The sequence below is a fragment of the Cherax quadricarinatus genome, chromosome 56, assembly GCF_038502225.1.
Source record: "Cherax quadricarinatus isolate ZL_2023a chromosome 56, ASM3850222v1, whole genome shotgun sequence".
NCBI classification, from domain to species: Eukaryota; Metazoa; Arthropoda; class Malacostraca; order Decapoda; family Parastacidae; genus Cherax; species Cherax quadricarinatus.
In genome coordinates, this window is record NC_091347.1 from 27,436,567 (window position 1) to 27,446,566 (window position 10,000).

The 10,000-nt window shown below is 51.0% G+C and overlaps 1 protein-coding gene across 2 annotated transcripts in view; it reads left to right on the forward strand.

Annotated features, from left to right (window-relative positions):
• LOC128700710 (DIS3-like exonuclease 2) overlaps positions 1–10,000 on the forward strand; it is a 324,230-nt gene that overhangs the window by 70,108 nt on the left and 244,122 nt on the right. The window lies entirely within an intron of this gene.

Below are 10,000 nucleotides of genomic sequence, written 5' to 3' on the forward strand. Positions count from 1 at the left end.
GTGTGTGTACTCACCTAGTTGTACTCACCTAGTTGAGGTTGCAGGGGTCGAGTCCGAGCTCCTGGCCCCGCCTCTTCACTGGTCTCTACTAGGTCACTCTCCCTGAATCGTGAGCTTTATCATACCTCTGCTTAAAGCTATGTATGGCTCCTGCCTCCACTACATCGCTTCCCAAACTATTCCACTTACTGACTACTCTGTGGCTGAAGAAATACTTCCTAACATCCCTTTGATTCATCTGTGTCTTCAACTTCCAACTGTGTTCCCTTGTTACTGTGTCCAATCTCTGGAACATCCTGTCTTTGTCCACCTTGTCAATTCCTCTCTGTATTTTGTATGTCGTTATCATGTCTCTCCTATCTCTCCTGTCCTCCAGTGTCGTCAGGTTGATTCCCCTTAACCTCTCCTCGTAGGACATACCTCTTAGCTCTGGGACTAGTCTTGTTGCAGATCTTTGCACTTTCTCTAGTTTCTTTACGTGCTTGGCTAGGTGTGGGTTCCAAACTGGTGCCGCATACTCCAATATGGGCCTAACGTACACGGTGTACAGGGTCCTGAACGATTCCTAATTAAGATGTCGGAATGCTGTTCTGAGGTTTGCTAGGCGCCCATATGCTGCAGCCGTTATTTGGTTGATATGCGCTTCCGGAGATGTGCCTGGTGTTATACTCACCCCAAGATCTTTTTCCTTGAGTGAGGTTTGTAGCCTCTGGCCCCCTAAACTGTACTCCGTCTGCGGTCTTCTTTGCCCTTCCCCAATCTTCATGACTTTGCACTTGGTGGGATTGAACTCCAGGAGCCAATTGCTGGACCAGGTCTGCAGCCTGTCTAGATCCCTTTGTAGTTCTGCCTGGTCTTCGATCGAGTGAATTCTTCTCATCAACTTCACGTCATATGCAAACAGGGACACCTCGGAGTCTATTCCTTCCGTCATGTCGTTCACAAATACCAGAAAAAGCACTGGTCCTAGGACTGACCCCTGTGGGACCCCGTTGATCACAGGTGCCCACTCGGACACCTCGCCACGTGTCTTCCTGACAAGTATTCCCTGATCCATTGTAGTGCCTTCCCTGTTATCCCTGCTTGGTCCTCCAGTTTTTGCACTAATCTCTTGTGTGGAACTGTGTCAAACTCCTTCTTGCAGTCCAAGAATATGCAATCCACCCACCCCTCTCTCTCTTTTCTTACTGCTGTCACCATGTTATAGAATTCCAGTAGGTTTGTGACACAGGATTTCCCGTCCCTGAAACCATGTTGGCTGCTGTTGATGAGATCATTCCTTTCTAGGTGTTCCACCACTCTTCTCCTGATAATCTTCTCCATGATTTTGCATACTATACATGTCAGTGACACTGGTCTATAGTTTAGTGTTTCATGTCTGTCTCCTTTTTTAAAGATTGGGACTACAATTGCTGTCGTCCATGCCTCGGGCAATCTCCCTGTTTCGATAGATGTATTGAGTATTGTTGTTAGGGGTACACATAGCGCCTATGCTCCCTCTCTCAGGACCCATGGGGAGATGTTATCTGGCCCCATTGCCTTTGAGGTATCTAGCTCACTCAGAAGCCTCTTCACTTCTTCCTCGGTTGTGTGCACTGTGTCCAGCACTTGGTGGTGTGCCCCACCTCTCCGTCTTTCTGGTGCCCCTTCTGTCTCCTCTGTGAACACTTCTTTGAATCTCTTGTTGAGTTCCTCACATACTTCGCGGTCATTTCTTCTTGTCTCTCCTCCTTCCTTCCTTAGCCTGATTACCTGGTCCTTGACTGTTGTTTTCCTCCTGATGTGGCTGTATAACAGTTTCGGGTCAGATTTGGCTTTCGCTGCTATGTCGTTTTCATATTGTCGTTGGGCCTCCCTTCCTATCTGTGCATATTCGTTTCTGGCTCTACGACTGCTCTCCTTATTCTCCTGGGTCCTTTGCCTTCTATATTTCTTCCATTCCCTAGCACACTTGGTTTTTGCCTCCCTGCACCTTTGGGTGAACCATGGGCTCATCCTGGCTTTTTCATTATTTCTGTTACCCTTGGGTACAAACCTCTCCTCAGCCTCCTTGCACATTGTTGCTACATATTCCATGTGTGTGTGTGTGTGTGTGTGTGTGTGTGTGTGTGTGTGTGTGTGTGTGTGTACGTCCTGGGGATTAGTTAGGTGACCTTTCTCAGGGGATCCGTTAGCATAACCACTGTACCAAGAACGTTAAAATTCTTCCCGATCTTCGGGCACCAACAGCCTGGTTGATCAGGCAGGCAGTCAACCGGGAACAGAATAATGATCAATGACTTGTGAAGGTCCAAACTCACGCTTTCTAACCGAGGTCACCTCCTCTCCTTAACCCCTGGATGCCGGTAAAGAGTTCTTGATCCAAATAACTGGAGCTACTCTCTCTATCACATCTGGTTACCTTCGGTTCTCCAGACGCTGTGTGACCCCTGTAGGTTTAGTGCTTCACCATAATGATTATAAATGCAGATTGCTCTGAGGTTGAGCTGGGTCTTAAGTCACCCTGATCATGGTAATAAAGTATGTATATTAGTCAGATGATGCGGTTTTTACACAACTCTGTCCCGTGTCTCACTCATTAGCAATTTCATGGTGGCGAGCGTGGGTGAGGCATGGGAGGATGGTAGTTGGTGGTGGGTGAGGCATGGGAGGATGGTTGGTGGTGGTGGGTGATGCATGGGAGGATTGGTGGTGGTGGGTGATGCATGGGAGGATGGTTGGTGGTGGTGGGTGATGCATGGGAGGATGGTTGGTGGTGGTGGGTGATGCATGGGAGGATTGGTGGTGGTGGGTGATGCATGAGAGGATGGTGGTGAGTGATGCATGGGAGGATGGTTGATGGTGGTGGGTGATGCATGGGAGGATGGTTGATGGTGGTGGGTGATGCATGGGAGGATGGTTGGTGGTGGTGGGTGATGCATGGGAGGATTGGTGGTGGTGGGTGATGCATGGGAGGATGGTGGTGAGTGATGCATGGGAGGATGGTTGATGGTGGTGGGTGATGCATGGGAGGATGGTTGATGGTGGTGGGTGATGCATGGGAGGATGGTGGTGGGTGATGCATAGGAGGATGGTTGATGGTGGTGGGTGATGCATGGGAGGATGGTTGGTGGTGGTGGGTGATGCATGGGGGATGGTGGTGGGTGATGCATGGGAGGATGGTTGGTGGTGGTGGGTGATGCATGGGAGGATGGTTGGTGGTGGTGGGTGATGCATGGGAGGATGGTTGGTGGTGGTGGGTGATGCATGGGAGGATGGTTGGTGGTGGTGGGTGATGCATGGGACGATGGTGATGGGTGATGCATAGGAGGATGGTTGATGGTGGTGGGTGATGCATGGGAAGATGGTTGGTGGTGGTGGGTGATGCATGGGAGGAGGGTTGATGGTGGTGGGTGATGCATGGAAAGATGGTTGGTGGTGGTGGGTGATGCATGGGAGGATGGTTGGTGGTGGTGGGTGATGCATGGGAGGATGGTTGATGGTGGTGGGTGATGCATGGGAGGATGGTTGATGGTGGTGGGTAAGGCATGGGAGGATGGTTGGTGGTGGTGGGTGATGCATGGGAGGATGGTGGTGGGTGATGCATAGGAGGATGGTTGATGGTGGTGGGTGAAGCATGGGAAGATGGTTGGTGGTGGTGGGTGATGCATGGGAGGAGGGTTGATGGTGGTGGGTGATGCATGGGAAGATGGTTGGTGGTGGTGGATGATGCATGGGAGGATGGTTGGTGGTGGTGGGTAATGCATGGGAGGATGGTTGGTGGTGGTGGGTGATGCATGGGAGGATGGTGGTGGGTGATGCATAGGAGGATGGTTGATGGTGGTGGGTGATGCATGGGAGGATGGTTGGTGGTGGTGGGTGATGCATGGGAGGATGGTTGGTGATGGTGGGTAATGCCATGGGAGGATGGTTGGTGGTGGTGGGTGATGCATGGGACGATGGTGATGGGTGATGCATAGGAGGAGGGTTGATGGTGGTGGGTGATGCATGGGAGGATGGTTGATGGTGGTGGGTGATGCATGGGAAGATGGTTGGTGGTGGTGGGTGATGCATGGGACGATGGTGATGGGTGATGCATAGGAGGATGGTTGATGGTGGTGGGTGATGCATGGGAAGATGGTTGGTGGTGGTGGGTGATGCATGGGAGGAGGGTTGATGGTGGTGGGTGATGCATGGGAAGATGGTTGGTGGTGGTGGGTGATGCATGGGAGGATGGTTGGTGGTGGTGGGTGATGCATGGGAGGATGGTTGATGGTGGTGGGTAAGGCATGGGAGGATGGTTGATGGTGGTGGGTGATGCTTGGGATGATGGTTGGTGGTGGTGGGTGATGCATGGGAGGATGATTGGTGGTGGTGGGTGATGCATGGGAGGATGGTGGTGGGTGATGCATAGGAGGATGGTTGATGGTGGTGGGTGATGCATGGGAGGAGGGTTGATGGTGGTGGGTGATGCATGGGAAGATGGTTGGTGGTGGTGGGTGATGCATGGGAGGAGGGTTGATGGTGGTGGGTGATGCATGGGAAGATGGTTGGTGGTGGTGGGTGATGCATGGGAGGATGGTTGGTGGTGGTGGGTGATGCATGGGAGGATGGTTGATGGTGGTGGGTGATGCATGGGAGGATGGTTGATGGTGGTGGGTGATGCATGGGAGGAGGGTTGATGGTGGTGGGTGATGCATGGGAAGATGGTTGGTGGTGGTGGGTGATGCATGGGAGGATGGTTGGTGGTGGTGGGTAATGCATGGGAGGATGGTTGGTGGTGGTGGGTGATGCATGGGAGGATGGTGGTGGGTGATGCATAGGAGGATGGTTGATGGTGGTGGGTGATGCATGGGAAGATGGTTGGTGGTGGTGGGTGATGCATGGGAGGAGGGTTGATGGTGGTGGGTGATGCATGGGAAGATGGTTGGTGGTGGTGGGTGATGCATGGGAGGATGGTTGGTGGTGGTGGGTGATGCATGGGAGGATGGTTGATGGTGGTGGGTGATGCATGGGAGGATGGTTGATGGTGGTGGGTGAGGCATGGGAGGATGGTTGGTGGTGGTGGGTGATGCATGGGAGGATGGTGGTGGGTGATGCATAGGAGGATGGTTGATGGTGGTGGGTGATGCATGGGAAGATGGTTGGTGGTGGTGGGGGATGCATGGGAGGAGGGTTGATGGTGGTGGGTGATGCATGGGAAGATGGTTGGTGGTGGTGGGTGATGCATGGGAGGATGGTTGGTGGTGGTGGGTGATGCATGGGAGGATGGTTGATGGTGGTGGGTGATTCTTGGGAAGATGGTTGGTGGTGGTGGGTGATGCATAGGAGGATGGTTGATTGTGGTGGGTGATGCATGGGAGGATGGTTGGTGGTGGTGGGTGATGTATGGGAGGATGGTTGGTGGTGGTGGGTGATACATGGGAGGAGGGTTGATGGTGATTGGTGATGCATGGGAGGATGGTGGTGGGCGATGTATGCGAGGATGGTTGGTGGTGGTGGGTGATGCATGGGAGGATGATTGGTGGTGGTGGGTGATGCATGGGAGGGTGGTTGGTGGTGGTGGGTGATGCATGGGAGGATATTTGGTGGTGGTGAGTGATGCATGGGAGGATGGATGGTGGTGGTGAGTGATGCATGGGAGGATGGTGGTGGGTGATGCATGGGAGGATGGTTGGTGGTGGTAGGTGAGGAAAAAGGGCACGGGGATGAGAGGAAGCAATGGGTGGGGGAGGCATGAGGGGGAGATGTGGGTGAACATCGTGGAGAGGATGGATGAGTTTGTGAAGTAAGAGGAAATACGGGTTGGTGGATGAGTAAGTCAAGGGAGGATTTAGATTGTGGGGAAGGATGGGTGAGTTTCATGAAGGGATGGGAGGGCAGATAGGCAGGTAATTTATGCTCTGTCCACGCATGTTGTGATACAGACACCCAGAATATTGTAGCTATGTTATTGTGTGTGTGTGTGTGTGTGTGTGTGTACTCACCTAGTTGTACTCACCTAGTTGAGGTTGCGGGGGTCGAGTCCGAGCTCCTGGCCCCGCCTCTTCACTGATCGCTACTAGGTCACTCTCCCCGAGCCGTGAGCTTTATCATACCTCTGCTTAAAGCTATGTATGGATCCTGCCTCCACTACATCGCTTCCCAAACTATTCCACTTACTGACTACTCTGTGGCTGAAGAAATACTTCCTAACATCCCTGTGATTCATCTGTGTCTTTAGCTTCCAACTGTGTCCCCTTGTTGCTGTGTCCAAACTCTGGAACATCCTGTCTTTGTCCACCTTGTCAATTCCCCTCAGTATTTTGTATGTCGTTGTCATGTCCCCCCTATCTCTCCTGTCCTCCAGTGTCGTCAGGTTGATTTCCCTTAACCTCTCCTCGTAGGACATACCTCTTAGCTCTGGGACTAGTCTTGTTGCAAACCTTTGCACTTTCTCTAGTTTCTTTACGTGCTTGGCTAGGTGTGGGTTCCAAACTGGTGCCGCATACTCCAATATGGGCCTAACGTATACGGTGTACAGGGTCCTGAACGATTCCTTATTAAGATGTCGGAATGCTGTTCTGAGGTTTGCTAGGCGCCCATATGCTGCAGCAGTTATTTGGTTGATGTGCGCTTCAGGAGATGTGCCTGGTGTTATACTCACCCCAAGATCTTTTTCCTTGAGTGAGGTTTGTAGTCTCTGACCCCCTAGACTGTACTCCGTCTGCGGCCTTCTTTGCCCTTCCCCAATCTTCATGACTTTGCACTTGGTGGGATTGAACTCCAGGAGCCAATTGCTGGACCAGGTCTGCAGCCTGTCCAGATCCCTTTGTAGTTCTGCCTGGTCTTCGATCGAGTGTATTCTTCTCATCAACTTCACGTCATCTGCAAACAGGGACACCTCAGAGTCTATTCCTTCCGTCATGTCGTTCACAAATACCAGAAACAGCACTGGTCCTAGGACTGACCCCTGCGGGACCCCGCTGGTCACAGGTGCCCACTCTGACACCTCGCCACGTACCATGACTCGCTGCTGTCTTCCTGACAAGTATTCCCTGATCCATTGTAGTGCCTTCCCTGTTATCCCTGCTTGGTCCTCCAGTTTTTGCACCAATCTCTTGTGGGGAACTGTGTCAAACGCCTTCTTGCAGTCCAAGAAAATGCAATCCACCCACCCCTCTCTCTCTTGTCTTACTGCTGTCACCATGTCATAGAACTCCAGTAGGTTTGTGACACAGGATTTCCCGTCCCTGAAACCATGCTGGCTGCTGTTGATGAGATCATTCCTTTCTAGGTGTTCCACCACTCTTCTCCTGATAATCTTCTCCATGATTTTGCATACTATACATGTCAGTGACACTGGTCTGTAGTTTAACGCTTCATGTCTGTCTCCTTTTTTAAAGATTGGGACTACATTTGCTGTCTTCCATGCCTCAGGCAATCTCCCTGTTTCGATAGATGTATTGAATATTGTTGTTAAGGGTACACATAGCGCCTCTGCTCCCTCTCTCAATACCCATGGGGAGATGTTATCTGGCCCCATTGCCTTTGAGGTATCTAGCTCACTCAGAAGCCTCTTCACTTCTTCCTCGGTTGTGTGCACTGTGTCCAGCACTTGGTGGTGTGCCCCACCTCTCCGTCTTTCTGGAGTCCCTTCTGTCTCCTCTGTGAACACTTCTTTGAATCTCTTGTTGAGTTCTTCACATACTTCACGGTCATTTCCTGTTGTCTCTCCTCCTTCCTTCCTTAGCCTGATTACCTGGTCCTTGACTGTTGTTTTCCTCCTGATGTGGCTGTACAACAGTTTCGGGTCAGATTTGGCTTTCGCTGCTATGTCATTTTCATATTGTCTTTGGGCCTCCCTTCTTATCTGTGCATATTCGTTTCTGGCTCTACGACTGTTCTCCTTATTCTCCTGGGTCCTTTGCCTTCTATATTTCTTCCATTCCCTAGCACACTTGGTTTTTGCCTCCCTGCACCTTTGGGTAAACCATGGGCTCATCCTGGCTTTTTCATTACTCCTGTTACCCTTGGGTACAAACCTCTCCTCAGCCTCCTTGCATTTTGTTGCTACATATTCCATCATCTCATTAACTGGCTTCCCTGCCAGTTCTCTGTCCCACTGAACCCCGTTCAGGTAGTTCCTCATTCCTGTGTAGTCCCCTTTCTTGTAGTTTGGCTTCATTCGTCCTGGCCTTCCTGCTTCTCCCTCCACTTGTAGCTCTACTGTGTATTCGAAGCTTAAAACCACATGGTCACTGGCCCCAAGGGGTCTTTCATATGTGATGTCCTCGATATCTGCACTACTGAAGGTGAATACTAAGTCCAGCCTTGCTGGTTCATCCTCTCCTCTCTCTCTTGTAGTGTCCCTTACGTGTTGGTACATGAAGTTCTCCAGTACCACCTCCATCATCTTAGCCCTCCATGTATCTTGGCCCCCATGTGGGTCCAAGTTCTCCCAATCGATCTCCTTGTGGTTAAAGTCCCCCATGATCAGGAGCTTTGCACTGCATGCATGAGCTCTTCTGGCCGCTCTAGCCAGTGTGTCAACCATCGCTCTATTGCTCTCGTCGTACTCTTGCCTTGGCCTCCTGCTGTTCTGTGGTGGGTTATACATCACTGCTATTACCACCTTGGGACCTCCAGAGTGAAGTGTTCCCACTATGTAATCACTTTCTTCTCCGCTATCTCCTCTCTCCAGCTCATCAAAATTCCAGCGATTTTTGATCAGCAACGCCACTCCTCCACCCCCCCTGTTCCCTCTGTCTTTCCTCAGGATTTGGTATCCCGTTGGAAAGATGGCATCTGTTATCATACCTGTAAGCTTGGTTTCTGTAAGAGCTATGATGTCCGGTGATGCTTCTTTGACTCTTTCGTGCCACTCCTCCCACTTATTTGTTATTCCATCAGCGTTTGTGTACCATACCTTCAGTTTCCTTTCCAACACTGTGGTTTGGGGGGCCTGTGGGGGTGGGAGACCTGGTGGCATACTGTGGGATTCTATAGCTCGATGTTGGGTGGAGGCTGTGGGTATGGATTGTAGTGTGTGTTGGGATGGTGTGATAGGTTGTATGGTTCTGAGAGTAGTTGTGTGTGTGCTTGCCCTTGCTGTTCTGTGTGTGTGTGTGTGTGTGTGTGTGTGTGTGTGTGTGTGTGTGTGTGTGTGTGTGTGTGTGTGTGTGTGTGTGTGTGTCTGTGTCTGTGTGTGTGTGTGTGTGTGTGTGTGTGTGTGTGTGTGTGTGTCTGTGTGTGTGTGTGTGTGTGTGTGTGTACTCACCTATTTGTACTCACCTATTTGTGGTTGCAGGGGTCGATTCACAGCTGCTGGCCCCGCCTCTTCGCTGATTGTTACTAGGTCCTCTCTCTCCCTGCTCCATGAGCTCTATCATACCTCGCCTTAAAACTATGTATGGTTCCTGCCTCCACTACATCACTTTCTAGGCTATTCCATGGCCTGACTACTCTATGACTGAAGAAATACTTCCTAACATCCCTTTGATTCATCTGAGTCTTCAACTTCCAATTGTGACCTCTTGTGTCTGTGTCCCATCTCTGGAACATCCCGTCTTTGTCCACCTCGTCTATTCCGCGCAGTATTTTATATGTCGTTATCATGTCTCCCCTGACCCTCCTGTCCTCCAGTGTCGTCAGGCCGATTTCCCTCAACCTTTCTTCATAGGACAATCCCCGTAGCTCTGGGACTAGTCTTGTTGCAAACCTTTGCACTTTCTCTAATTTCTTGACGTGCTTGACTAGGTGTGGATTCCGAACTGGTGCTGCATACTCCAGTATGGGCCTGACGTAGATGGTATACAGAGTCTTAAACGAATCCTTACTGAGGTATCGGAACGCTATCCGTAGGTTTGCCAGGCGCCCGTATGCTGCAGCAGTTATCTGATTGATGTGCGCCTCAGGAGATATGCTCGGTGTTATACTCACCCCCAGATCTTTTTCCTTGAGTGAGGTTTGCAGTCTTTGGCCATCTAAACTATATTGTGTCTGCGGTCTTCTTTGCCCTTCCCCAATCTTCATGACTTTG